This window comes from Vicugna pacos, chromosome 1 (genome assembly GCF_048564905.1).
Source record: "Vicugna pacos chromosome 1, VicPac4, whole genome shotgun sequence".
Lineage (NCBI taxonomy): Eukaryota > Metazoa > Chordata > Mammalia > Artiodactyla > Camelidae > Vicugna > Vicugna pacos.
In genome coordinates, this window is record NC_132987.1 from 79,136,094 (window position 1) to 79,148,916 (window position 12,823).

General features: G+C 36.3%; 1 protein-coding gene and 1 long non-coding RNA gene across 9 annotated transcripts in view; one reads left to right on the plus strand and one right to left on the minus strand.

Annotated features, from left to right (window-relative positions):
• CBLB (Cbl proto-oncogene B) overlaps positions 1-12,823 on the plus strand; it is a 258,056-nt gene that overhangs the window by 141,062 nt on the left and 104,171 nt on the right. The gene's annotated exons all lie outside the window — the stretch shown is intronic.
• Positions 1-12,823, minus strand: part of LOC140697731 (uncharacterized) — a 42,466-nt gene that overhangs the window by 9,036 nt on the left and 20,607 nt on the right. The window lies entirely within an intron of this gene.

The window sequence follows — 12,823 nt, forward strand, 5'->3', positions numbered from 1 at the left end:
TTTTGTTCTCTGCCCTGGATCTTGAATACCAAACTGACGGTAAGACTCACTATTATCATTCATTCATTCTTCATGTTTCGTCTTTCTTTACACTTGACTATGAAAATGCTATTCACGATGAAGATATACTTCAGTGTTTCCTGTGGCATATGTATTATAGGTGTATTATGAGGAAAACTGTGATTAATCATAGATATTAATAGGATCCAAATTAAATCCACCAACCAACATACCAGAAATTGTTACTGGTCAGAAACCAAATGCTGGGCTCTGTTGGCAGATATCTCCGTGCAGTACCACATTCACATGTGTGTAGTACCAAACAGATTTCTGAGGAACAGATTTTTGTGACAGATTTTGACACAGAAAATATATCAAGCACCATAAAACTTAATGGAAAAATGTATTGCTTAACTACAGTCCATTTTTAAACAGTAGATTGCAGTGCTTTCAGTGGAATCAAATGGGTCTTATTCTTGAGAGCTTTGGCAGAGTCTCCCAGAGAATTAACTCTGAGGATGTCACCTGGTGGGATGGTATTGGATGGATTTATTGGTAATGTTGTGTTTGGGGTTGGGGTTAGTCAACTCAGTGTTGTTCTACTTTAGACCATGGAAAAAGGATATATGTCTTTACTGTGCTAAATACTTATCTGGTGACTCATTTCTGGAAGTGAGGGAATTACTGTGGTATTTGGAAATGGAAACACATCTTTTCAGATGTGCATTTGCATTGCAATCTCTGAGTGTGTTTCAAATGGTAATACACCAGGGGCTGGGAGTCTGCCAGAGTGGAACATCTGCTTCTGAGACGCAGGCTCCTGGAGCATTCCTCTCTGAGTGTTATTGTTTTCTTTTGCTTGTTTTCTCAGTTTGTTAAATCTAGATTATTTTTCATCAAGGACACAGGGAAGAAACCCTCAAAATTCAATTATTGTCTTACAACAGAGAACTCTTCAATGAAAGCTTTTTAATTTGGATAAAGATCTAAGAATTTCTACTTACTAAATTATGCCTTGTGATTCATTTTATTGAAAGTGGTTTTCTTTTTCAAACTCCCCCTGGATGGAATCAAGGTTGGTTGGCTATGTGAGCCTCTGCATCCTTGAGCAGCCTGGGTGGATGGCGGGGCCATGCTGGTACAATGGGCAGGCCCGCCCGGAGAGAGGATTTACTATCTGCAGCGGGTCCTTGCTGCCCTAGCGGTCTCATCCCTGAGTATACCGTACTTCTGACCCTGCGGGCTGTCGTAGTGCCAGACTGATCTACACACATATGCCTTCATCTACCAGGCTTGCTGCTTTTACCTGGCAGCTTCTTCTGCTGCCTTTCTCTGCCTCTCTTCACCCCATTTGGGAGGCCCAGAGTTGAGCACATGTTTCCTTGAACTCTTGTGTCGCTGAAGCACCTTGAATGTACTTCATTTGTATGAGTACACTGTATTGTAGTTGTGCGTTTTTATATGTAATTGCCCACTGAGGTGATAAACTCTTGGAGGGCAGGGATGGCTGGTTTTCATCTTACTGTCCCCATTGCCGAGTATACTGGCAGATCATAACAGAGCCTCAAACATTATTTACTGAGTGAATAAACTTTGCTTAAAGTCACTGGAATTCCATATATGTAGATCAGAATTTCTGTGCATATAAAGTTATTCTGAAAAACAGAACTGACTTTTGTGCTAACAAGCTAGACTTTAGAGAAGCAGTGAGCTGCATCCTAAGATATGCTGGAAAGTGAAAAGATCAGCTGGTGCTGCTTTTACAGCCTAATCTTTGTGGATGATTTGTAGCTTTTTTCTTTCCCTCTTAGCATTTGATTCCTTAAAATACTTGATTAAGCATGAATAATTAAGCAGGAAATAATTAAGCAGGAAATAAAATTTTCATAAGTTAATACATGATCCTTCTTCCATCATTCTTATATTTAACTCAAATATTAAAAAAAATTTTTTTTAATTTGAGTTTTCTTATTTCTATTAAGTTTTAAGTGATAGGTATCACCAGGAGAGGAATAATGATTGATTCTTGTGCTTAGTATATAAAATAAATCCTACAAGTCTTAGGGATAGCAGTATATCTGTTGGATAACTATTTCACTAAATTTGAGTTATTCATATGGGTAGACATGTACAATAATCTGTTTAGCAGTATCTTTAAATGTCTTCTCAAGATTACTATGGTGACTGTTTAGGTACAGCTGAAGACCTGAAGCATCATGCTTTAAAAAAAACCAGTGTGTATACTTTAGTGTTGATAAGTAAAAGATTATTAACAGTGCTTGACTTTTAAACAGAGACGCCAGTGACTAGAACTAGACAAGCCAAAATCCAAGATGACTTCTTATCTAGACATATGTCAAGTCTAGTTGTGTGAAATCATATTTAGAAAATGTGATTTATATGGTAGCTCAATTAAAAAACTGCTATACAGCCTATAAATATTTCAGGCCTTTGCTTACATTCTATGTACATATTACATAAAGGGGATTCTTTACCTTTGAGTGAGCATTTAAGACTGGTAGAAATTAAGTCCTTTGTCAGTATAAATCGGCGGATTAGCCTAATGATATTTTCACAGTTCAGTTCATTGTGCATTTATCTAAATAAATGTTTTAGAAATTAAATTCCTTCTGATCCAAATGTGAGTAGGCTACTTTTCATTTAGTATAGTCCAGATTTCTTCTAAAAACCTCTTTTGTTTAGTTTGTTTTAGTATCAGAGAAAATACAGAGGATGTAAATTTTAAGTTTCCAGTGTGAAAATACTTTGTGAGGTAGGAATAGAACTTCTAAGTAGTGTGTTTGATCCTTTATCCATAGTCGTTTACTTACTCATATTGACAGAGAGAAGAGGGTCCTAGCCTTTCAGCTGCTACTCTTGATGATGATAATGAATAATGATAATAATAGTAAGTTGGCGGTGCAACTAATACTAGTAATAATGATTAAAGTTTAACACATGCTTGCTTTGTGTCCATTTCCTCGGCCGGTTAATTTACTGCTGGGTATCAGACTGCCGTAAAACTTAGTAGCTTAGTTCAAACAACAACAATTACTATTTGCTCTGATTTTCTGGGTCAGCTTCTATTTTATGTGGTGTTGGCTGGGATGTTGGTTCAGCTGGAAAGTCCAGTGGCCTCACTCACATGCCCAGCATTTGTTGGTGCCTTGCAACTGGGAACTCACTGGGGCCTTTCTGCATGACTGCTTGGGTTTCTTCATACCATGACCCACTGAGTTCCAAGGTACAAAGGCAGACACTGCAAATCTCTTAGGGCCTAGCCTCAAAATTTACACAGTGTAATTTCTGCCACATTGTATTGATCAGAGCAAGGCTTAGGCCAGCCCAGGTACAAGGGGAGGGGAAATAGACTCTACTCCATGGTGGAAAGAGTGGCAAAGAGTTTTTGGCCACCTGTAATCCTGCACAAATCCTATAAGTGCTGTTGTAATTCATTTTTTAAAGATGAGGGAACTAAGGCTTAGAGGGGTTAACTTAGTGCCCAGAGTCATTCAGTTACTAAGTGGCTTAAGCTCAAGCTTAGGTAGATTTGGCTTTAGTGCTGAAACTTTTTAATTCTTGTTGTATTCGGCCTTCAGGGTGTAGGCAGATGAGATCTATTTGTTTTCCTACGCCAAAACCACTGTCTAAGGATGGTTTTATTGGTGTGAGGGTTATTCCATTTGCAATCAGACTAAAATAGTAAAGGGATTTGGTTCATATTATTGATCAGCCATGGTGTGGTAAATATCACAGGCTCCCTGAATACGGATATTCATAACTCTTGGTTGAGGTGAAAGTTAAAATTCTTAGATATGATGTTGGCCTGTGCTTACTACATATATTAGCACATTTCCTTACCAAGAACAAATAAATAAAATCAACTTTTTAAACTGTAAGTTTCTTATTGAGCATATGCTGTTCTAGTAGTGTACATTTTTCATATGGTTTCAATATTCTAATGTTTACTATTCATTAACATGAAAAACAGAGCCTTTAAATTGTCTTTTTGTTATTTCTGCTGCTTTGTGGTTTTATTTTGAGAGCCAGTGTTATTCAAGTATTTTTCTTTGTTGAAAAGAAAAAAGTCAGAGATGCCTATTATGGTAATGAACAAAATAAAAATTAAGGCTTCCAAATATTCCAAATATTCCAACTAAAGAATTTGTATACTTAAAGTAATTTCAATTTTCTATGTCAGATTCTTCTATCCTGAGTTTAAGATTTCTGCAATCTCAGACCGAGGTATATTGAGGAAAGTCTGTAAACGGAAAATGTTATATAGCACGCTTTACTTAATTAATTGTAAGTCGTGAAATAGACTCATAATTTTGTGTAAAGCATGCGGACCTTTTAGTGCCAGAGCTAGCTAGTCATCTCCTCCTGGCCAGAAGAGAAGTGATGACAGCCCCACAGAATGTTATGGGACCTCAAATTACATACCGCAGTCTCCTCATGTTGTAGAGGAAAGAACTTTGGATAAGAGAAGCTTTCAGCTCTTTTTCATTTCATGGAGCGATGAGGCACGCAGAGCTGTGCCTAGAGCCCGGTGCTGCCAGGGCCCTGCTTTCCTCCCCTGTATCCCAGTGTTTCCTTAACGAGGCTTGTTACTGGAAATGTGGAAACCACTTGTCTGCAAGGTCCTATCAGCACCACTCGGCTACAGAGTAAGTTGCCTCCAGTTCAGCATGTGCCGGTTAAAGAAAGTCTTAGACTTTTAAAAAAAATTTTTTGAAGTATATCTGTTATTGTTGCTATATTCAGAAAGTTAAAGAAGTTTGTAAGTGGCCCAAAGAAATTGCGCTGGTAACAACGATTACAGCCATGTTTTTCTATGGTTATTTTATCTTTTTTTCATTTTGAGAGAAAAAATGTTCCAAGATAGTCGTTCTTACTGCTTAAAGAAACAAACAAAAAAGCATTTCTCTCTTGTTAATTACAAAGAAATAATTGCCTCACCCATTTGAATAAAGATAATTTTAAATTAACCCTGAGGAAGAGATGGAATAAATGTCATGATTTTAGTTTTCTTGTCAGTGCATGAGGACCAGAGACATGAGCTGGCTCTTTTCTCTGTGGCTCATTTTGTCCTCAGTTTGTTCTACTTCAAGGGAGCAGGGCTGACGTGGGATAAAGGTATCAATAGGGAAAATTTCCAGAGTTAAAGGCGGAAGTAACTGCCAGGGAACGAGTAATGTGATGGGAAACTATGTTATGCTTCCTTAGAAAGTATGACAAATGTGTCCACATTTACTTGAGATTCTGGAAACTTCACATGCGGCGTATACCATTAATTTCCTTTAGCTCACTATTATTATATTTTCCCATTGACAGAGGAAAAAAGATAGGGAGAGGAAAAAAAATCTTAGAGCTCACAGAGCAAAAAAATTTTTTTTCCTAATTTAGAGTCAAACTCCATATTTTTAATTCTCTCAAAATAACTGTTGGTAGAATTCCTTTTCATCAAGGTAGTGTGTCTGTAAACTATTCTTATATACTGCCTCTATCTCTCTGTTCATTAACACAGTTTTAGGATCAGGAGTTCTTTCTTATTTAAAGTTCTTTAAATATTTTTATGTCTAAGAAGCTGTTACAATTATAGTAAGACTTTCTCCTCTTCAGCAGAGACTTTTGCTTTGACAGAGGTGAAAAGCAATGTGCATATAGAGTAACTGGTGCTCTTCAGAGAAAACTTTGTGCTGTGGCAGGTAATGTGAAGTGGTGGAAGTGATGTGTCCCCTAATTCCTGGTAGCTGACATCCAGGAAGGGGGGTGGAAAAGATACCAAGGTAGTACTTTGACATAAAATGGTGCCAGTGAAACTTCAACAGGCTGAGGTGTAGGAACTCTTGAACCAGTGAGGAAAAAGAGATGGATTAACCCAAGGTGTGGATCAGGAAAGAACAGACCATTCCGATGGGTGTGAGAAGTGGAGGAGCGGTAACGTGGTCCCATGGACAGGAGAAATCCTTGAAAAAAAGATTATTTTGGGAAAACTTTAAACTATATTCTACTGGGTAAAAATTAAGACAACCTATCCTTGAAGTGTAAAAGTGATAAAAAAAATTAAAACAGTGGAGTAGGGAATGTAACAAGTAAAAATAATTTAAAATTTTCGTAAGAAATAATAAATACTAATTGACATAATTCAGATTGCTACTTCACTGTAATTTTTTTTTTTGATGATCTGCTGGAAATTGCAAAGAACAAAAGTGACTCTAGGTTATTGAAAACTATGTTGCTTCAAGGTCAGGTTTGTTGATAAGACTCTTCTTTTATCAAATTACCCAGGGTCATAAAAGTATAGTTTGAACTTCTAATGTTTCTTTTTGTTTTGAAAAAGAATCTGACAAAGTCAAACAAAGAAAGCAAAGTTTTACTATCATTGCTTCTATATGAATTTCACCCTATTGATGACTTTCCACATAATTCACAGAAGTTTCATTGTATTTTATCTTAAATAAAAAGAAATACAGGAATAGATCTTTTCTTTTCTCTCTCAAGTAATAGACTGGTCTACATTTTTAAGATTTACTTTACAAAAGAATACTTGTTACAGGTTAGGTTTAATCAAAAGAAATTCAATACTAAAGACAAAAGCGTTTTCTCTATTGAAGTAGATATTGTTAAGCTTTTAAACCAGATGAAAGTACCAGTGATCATATCATACGAAAATAGCTTCTCATAATAAATTTTCTGTATAAAACTATTTGTTGAAATCATCAAAGGGATGTTGTTAATCTTTCTTTGACATTGCTGCAAAGTTAAAATAGCTGACATTTTTAAAGATTATTTGGAAAGCTTTATTAAATATACTGAGATACAGCTTGTTGTAGTCCTTTTTTTCATGCAAACTCCTGTCATAGTCATAGGAAACTTCAAAATCCATGTGAATGATCCCATTCAACCTTGGAATTATCTAGTTCCTCACCTAATTCACCTTTACTTTACTGTTCCTACCCATTGCAGGGCCACATTCTGGTCGAAACTATATCCATCACCCGAGAAATTCTAAACTCCCCTGTCTGACTGATTACTGCCTTTGTGCTGATTCTCTTTCAGCTTTATTCCTGCTGTATTGCTCTGTCCCTTTGCCAGTCCCTAAGCCCCTTAGATTCAGTAAGAGTAGGATTGTGTTATCTTCATCTTTGTATCATCAGTGCCTTCCTGGACCAAGCCTAGTAGCCACTCAGTCGAGATTTGCAGAATAAATGACTGAAATGGATTCATTAAATACTTGCCCATTGTTTACTGTGGGATTATAAAAGGCCACCGTGACAATTGATGGTCTTAATAAGGTGAGAGTATTGATTTTTACCTTATTTAGATGGCCATTGGTTTACATGACAAGAGTATTACATGAGGAAAAGAAGAAAAACTATTAGGATACTTATATTTTTAAACAGAAGTGATAGGTAGAATTAATAAATAACTTATATTTATTGAGAGTTTTTAAACGTAGGTGTGTTAGGCTCTTACCTTCATACCTTATTTACTCCTCATAACAATTCTGTGAGACAGGAATTTTTATTTAAAATTTTTAGAAATGAGGAAGCTGATTCAGAGAGAGAAGTTAAGTAACTTGTTCAAGACTACCAGCGGAGTAAGGAGATGAACCCAGTGTGCCCTATCAAACTTCAGGGCCAAACTCTTTAATACAGGATAGTAGAAAAATTAAGCAGAATATCTTTTGAATATTTCCTGGGAACTTGTCAGTGGATATTATGTTTGACCATGACAGGGATATTTCATGTTTTGGTTATGTTTATGTAAAGCATTTGTAGATTGTCCGTTCAAAGCAATTTATTTATTTTTTATTGAAGGATAGTCAGTTTACAATGTTGAGTCCATTTCTGGTGTACAGCACAATAGTTCAGTCATATAGGAACATACATATATTCATTTTCATATTCTTTTTCACCATAGGTGACTACAACATATTGAACATAGTTCTCTGTGCTATACAGTATAAACTTGTTTATCTTTTTTATGTGTATTGACTAGTATCTGCAAAGCTATTTATTTTAGAAAGCAAATTTATTTACCCTGAAAGCATCAAGTTTATTTGGCAGGACAACCTCTCACTCTTAATAGACCTTTGTATGCAACACATAATAGAGTATACTGCAGAGGTCAAAGGATGCCCAGGGTTCGTCTTTTCCAGCCGCAGCTTCATGCCTTGGTCTCCCTAGCCATGTTAGTGGTGGATGGTTTATTCTTTAACAAAAGAAAAGACTCTTCCTTGGTTACCTATTTTCATGGAGCTTTTGGACTGGCATAGTTTGCTAAATCCTTTTAAAGTGAGCAGTTCAGTGGAGTAACACGGAGCAGCTGGAAAACTTGTGCTACTGCCTGTGTCTCAGGTTAGAATGTCTCAGCTCACACTTGGCGTCTCTTAATGACATGGGGTAGACTCTGAGTCTTTGTTGAAATTTGGAGTATTAAAAACTTTAAAGTGCTTGGGCAGGGGAGTGGGTAAGATCCAGTTTTACTTAAGGCTCTCAGACTTAATAATAATCTCTGTTCCCAAGAAGGGGAAATGAAAGATAAGGCTTACATCAGCCTAGTATCCTCACTTTTTTCGGAATCAAACTGTTCCCAAGGTCAGAAACAGTGTGAAGTGACACTCTGAACCTATCTTGGAGAGCGCTGCATCAGAAATGGAGTGAATGGAAATTGTTCTTTAACTGGATGTGCGTCTCATTTTAAGTGCCACCGTTTGTTTTACATGCTGCCTTTCTCTTTATGTTGAATTTGTTTCACCTTGTAAAGATTAAGAAGCACATGTTCTAGCTTTTAAGTGTTAGCATTGAATTACTAATAGTTTGGAGATATAAAAAAATGGTCTTCCACTTCTACCAAAAACAGTACATTCTCACAAACTTTGGAACTCACTGATATAAAGTGTCATTTCAAGTTTTTCACTAATTCAGCATTTAAAGCTTTTTATTCCTTCCTAGGTTTATGACACAGTTGTTTCTTGAGTTGAGAAATTGCAAGGACTGTATGCAGTCTAATTAGACTACATTCTTTGTGTCTTCTATACTTAAGCAGCTACTAATCAAATCTTGATGTTTTGTTTAGTCATCATTTGTCAAGTTCATCACCTCAAGATGGCTGTAGTTAATGCATTGTCCCCACTATATATTGTATCATAATAATGTATTCATGTCTTTTTCTCCCATATTATGGGAGAAATTTTTAAAGGGTAGGATTGTGTCATCCTACATCGTTTTGTGTACCTCCAGTCTCCTTATGATGTTGGCTGTAGACACCTTGAGCTACTAAGACTTACTCATAAACAGTGAAGCTCCATCATTCCAGCTGCATATTCTGTGCAGTAATGTAACTTGAATTTTGGAGAAATTGACTCATACTACCTTTTTGAGTTTTGTGTGTGTGAAGGGGTGAGAGGGGTAATTAGGTTTATTTATTTATTTTAAAGGGGGTACTGGGGATTGAACCTAGGACCTCATGCATGCTAAGCATGTGCTCTACCACTGAGCTGTACCCTCCCCCGATTCATACTGTTTTAAAGAAAGACCGTGTTAGGTGATTGAATTCAAGATAAAAGAGGTAACCTTGCTTCTTAGGTGTTATTCTTGACATTGCTGATACATTTCTTATGCTTGTAAAAAAAAAAGAAAGAAAGAAAAAGAAAAGATAGTTTTCCTCGTCTTCCCCCTCTCCTTTGTCTTTACTCCTCTCTCCCTCCCTCTTCTTTAAGGCTCCTCTAATACATGAACATCTTTACTGGTTTACCCAGTATTAACATATAGAAGCTACTTTTTGATGTCCTAGTTTATCAGAATACTTTTCCTCCAAAATTATTTCTCATAAACAGAATCTCCCTCGAAACACATTTAAGAAATGGCTTAGCTTGTGATGGTTAATGGGAGATATGTGGTGTTAACTAGTCAAAATAAGGTATCTCTTATATTGAAAGCATTGCGAAGTTTCTTGTAAATGTAGTTAAAGTTATGTTCAGAAGATTTTTGAGTCTTTGTAGATAAACTTTATTTTCTTCATTGTGTTGGGGTAAGGGACATTTAGTATAGAACTGTGTTCTTAGTTAGGTGCTTCAGATCCTTTATTAAGCAGTCATCATTTTTGGTCCTATGATGAGGGACAATCAAGTGGCCAAGGGAAAATTGGCCAAGTATGGAAAAATATTATAATAGGGAAAAAAGCTCATCCATAAAGTTGTGTGGTTGTTGCCTTTCCTCTATGTCGGGATAATTAGAGATGACTGTATTCTTGGATTTTATTTTCAAAATTTGAGGTTATTTGTTTTTTAAATGAGTATCCAAAAGTACAGAGTCGGGAGGGGAATTAAAGTGTGTAACATAAAGCAAAATATAGTAAACAAAAAACTCTCACATAGTCATATAAAAGACAAAACCTATTTGCTATGACAATAAATTTAAATGACATCAGCTAGTAGAATTGGCTGTCAGTTCTTTTCGTATCTTGGTGTGGATTGCAGCCTTTGTAAACCAGTCTTTCAAAGAATGGATTTCCAAAATAATCATTTACATGTGTATGGTGTGTGTTTTTATAAATTAGATATAAACTAAATATAAACATTCTAGTATATGTGACAAATAGGTTAACATAAAACTGTTACATTCACATATTTTTAAGAACTTAAATTTCATTTTCTTTAAAAATCTTTTCATTACCTTAGTTTATGCAAAAAGTCAAATAAAAATGTGGTTATCTGCTTGTAGGAATAAGAAAATGTAACTATACATGCAGTATAATTGCACAGAGATTAGTTATATGGGTACTAGGGATTACTTGTGCTTCTAGACTGTAAGTTACAACGGTGAGATGTCACTATTTGTTTTAAAGGTTGGTGCCTGCAGAGCCAGTAGGTCAGATATGCAAGAGGGGTGATCACTGGCATTGTTCTTCAGGCTTTAGATCTAACAAATAAAAATGAAAAGCAGTTGGATATGATCAAAGAACAAAGAAACAAGGGGATGGAGATCAACCAATTCAGAAATAAGGAACAGTTGGTTTACCCTAATTACTGCCATCTTGATTTTTCTCTTTTCCTTTGTATGAATCAATTGGAAGTTTGGAAAATTAACTCTTTTGCCTAATTATAGAAGTAAAATTTGTTGCAGATTTTCTAAAGTGACTCTGTTTTTCCTTGAACTCAAATTTCATGTCAGTTGCTGTTTGTATTGGCCACAGTTCTTTCCTTTGATGTAGTTCATCAGCTCACTTTTCATTTCATAAGACTGAATTTCTTGTATCTCCCATCATCTAAATGAGGATGTGTTGACGTAAATGAGAGGATCAAAGATTCAGCTCATTAAAGATGTTTTACCTTTGAATTAGGCTGAGTTGTGTGGGAATGTGACCAAATCTGAGAAAATGATGAGTATTAACGCGTAACCATAATAATTTCGTATATTGTTTATTATTGCCATTCAAACACTAAAATAAGGCCTGAGTTCTGACCCCTCTTTCTCATAAATCTTCTCATAGATAGTATAGGTTATGGAAATGGGAACTTTTTGGTTTTCCAGTAGAGGTGAATTTTTTGAGATTTTATACTTTATTGGTTACTCCTCATTCTGACTTCTCCCATTTTTTATCATGAGAACCTTCATTTATTCTGTAATCTGTAGAAAGTTACATGTTTCTTTTTCATTGACTTTACTGAGAGGAGCATATTACATGATTTCTTTGGTACCTAACAGGTTTTTTTGCTTGTTATTTGAGAGTCAATAAACACAGGTACATGAATAAAAATGAGGAAAATAACCACAACTTTCAGTGTCAAAGGCCTGCTGAAACATTGTATGGGTTTTATATGCATTGCAGATTTGATGTCTTTCTCTATTTTCCCTCTGTATTTACTCTGAGTGCTAATGTAATTGCTTCCCCTTCCCCTACTCCTCTTAGCACATGCGCAAAAGCAGCTGAAGCTTAGAAATAGAAAAATATTATATATGTACTTACTGTGTTCTGGTGATTCTGAATAAACAAGAATATAAAGAGGCAAAGCATTTTATGTTTCAGTTGCTTCCTTACTGTCTGGCACTAGCAGTGTTGGACTGATTAACATAATTAATGTTGTAAACTTAGGAGAAGCTAAGAAGGAATGCAGATGATACTGTTGTTTTAAAATATGAAGCCTGTTTGGAAGCATGTTTTAAATCATGTCGGGAATCCCCAGAACTTACCATGAAAATTAGAATGGAGACAACACCTATATTTCCATCCATTTCAAACCATTTTTTTCGTACCTACACAACTTTTTCTTTCTGAAACAGAGATTTGGTCATTCCCTAAATCTTTTAACTCCATTTTGGCTCCTTGTTCCTTATAGGGGTCGCCTTTGATTGAGGGGACTGCATCAGAATCACCCAGGGAGATTCTAAAATACGCACATATCTGAAACCTCCCTACCGGGTTCTGTCTGAAACCTCTCATCAGAAACTGATTTGTAGATAGAAGTGATGAGTGTACTTGATGAAACCTTTGTTCATTGGCTCGGATGCCTCCTTAGGTCATGTCCCAGCTGAGCTGTCTCATCCTGTCTTGTGCCGTTTCCTCCACGCACCTTTGCTCTGCTCTGGCCTTGCGGAACCCCATCCCTCTGCACTTCTGCCCATTGCCGTTGCTGCTGCCCAGAGTGCCTCCTTCCCTTCTCTCCTCTCCATTCCAGGTCTTTCATATGTCAAACAACTACTTCTCTCCTAGATTCTCCTCCAGTGACACATCTGTCCTTATCCTCCCGTGTAGAAAGCAGACACTCTGTCTTTTGTGTTTAGCATTTATATTTGTGAGTTTTCTAGTGTCCATC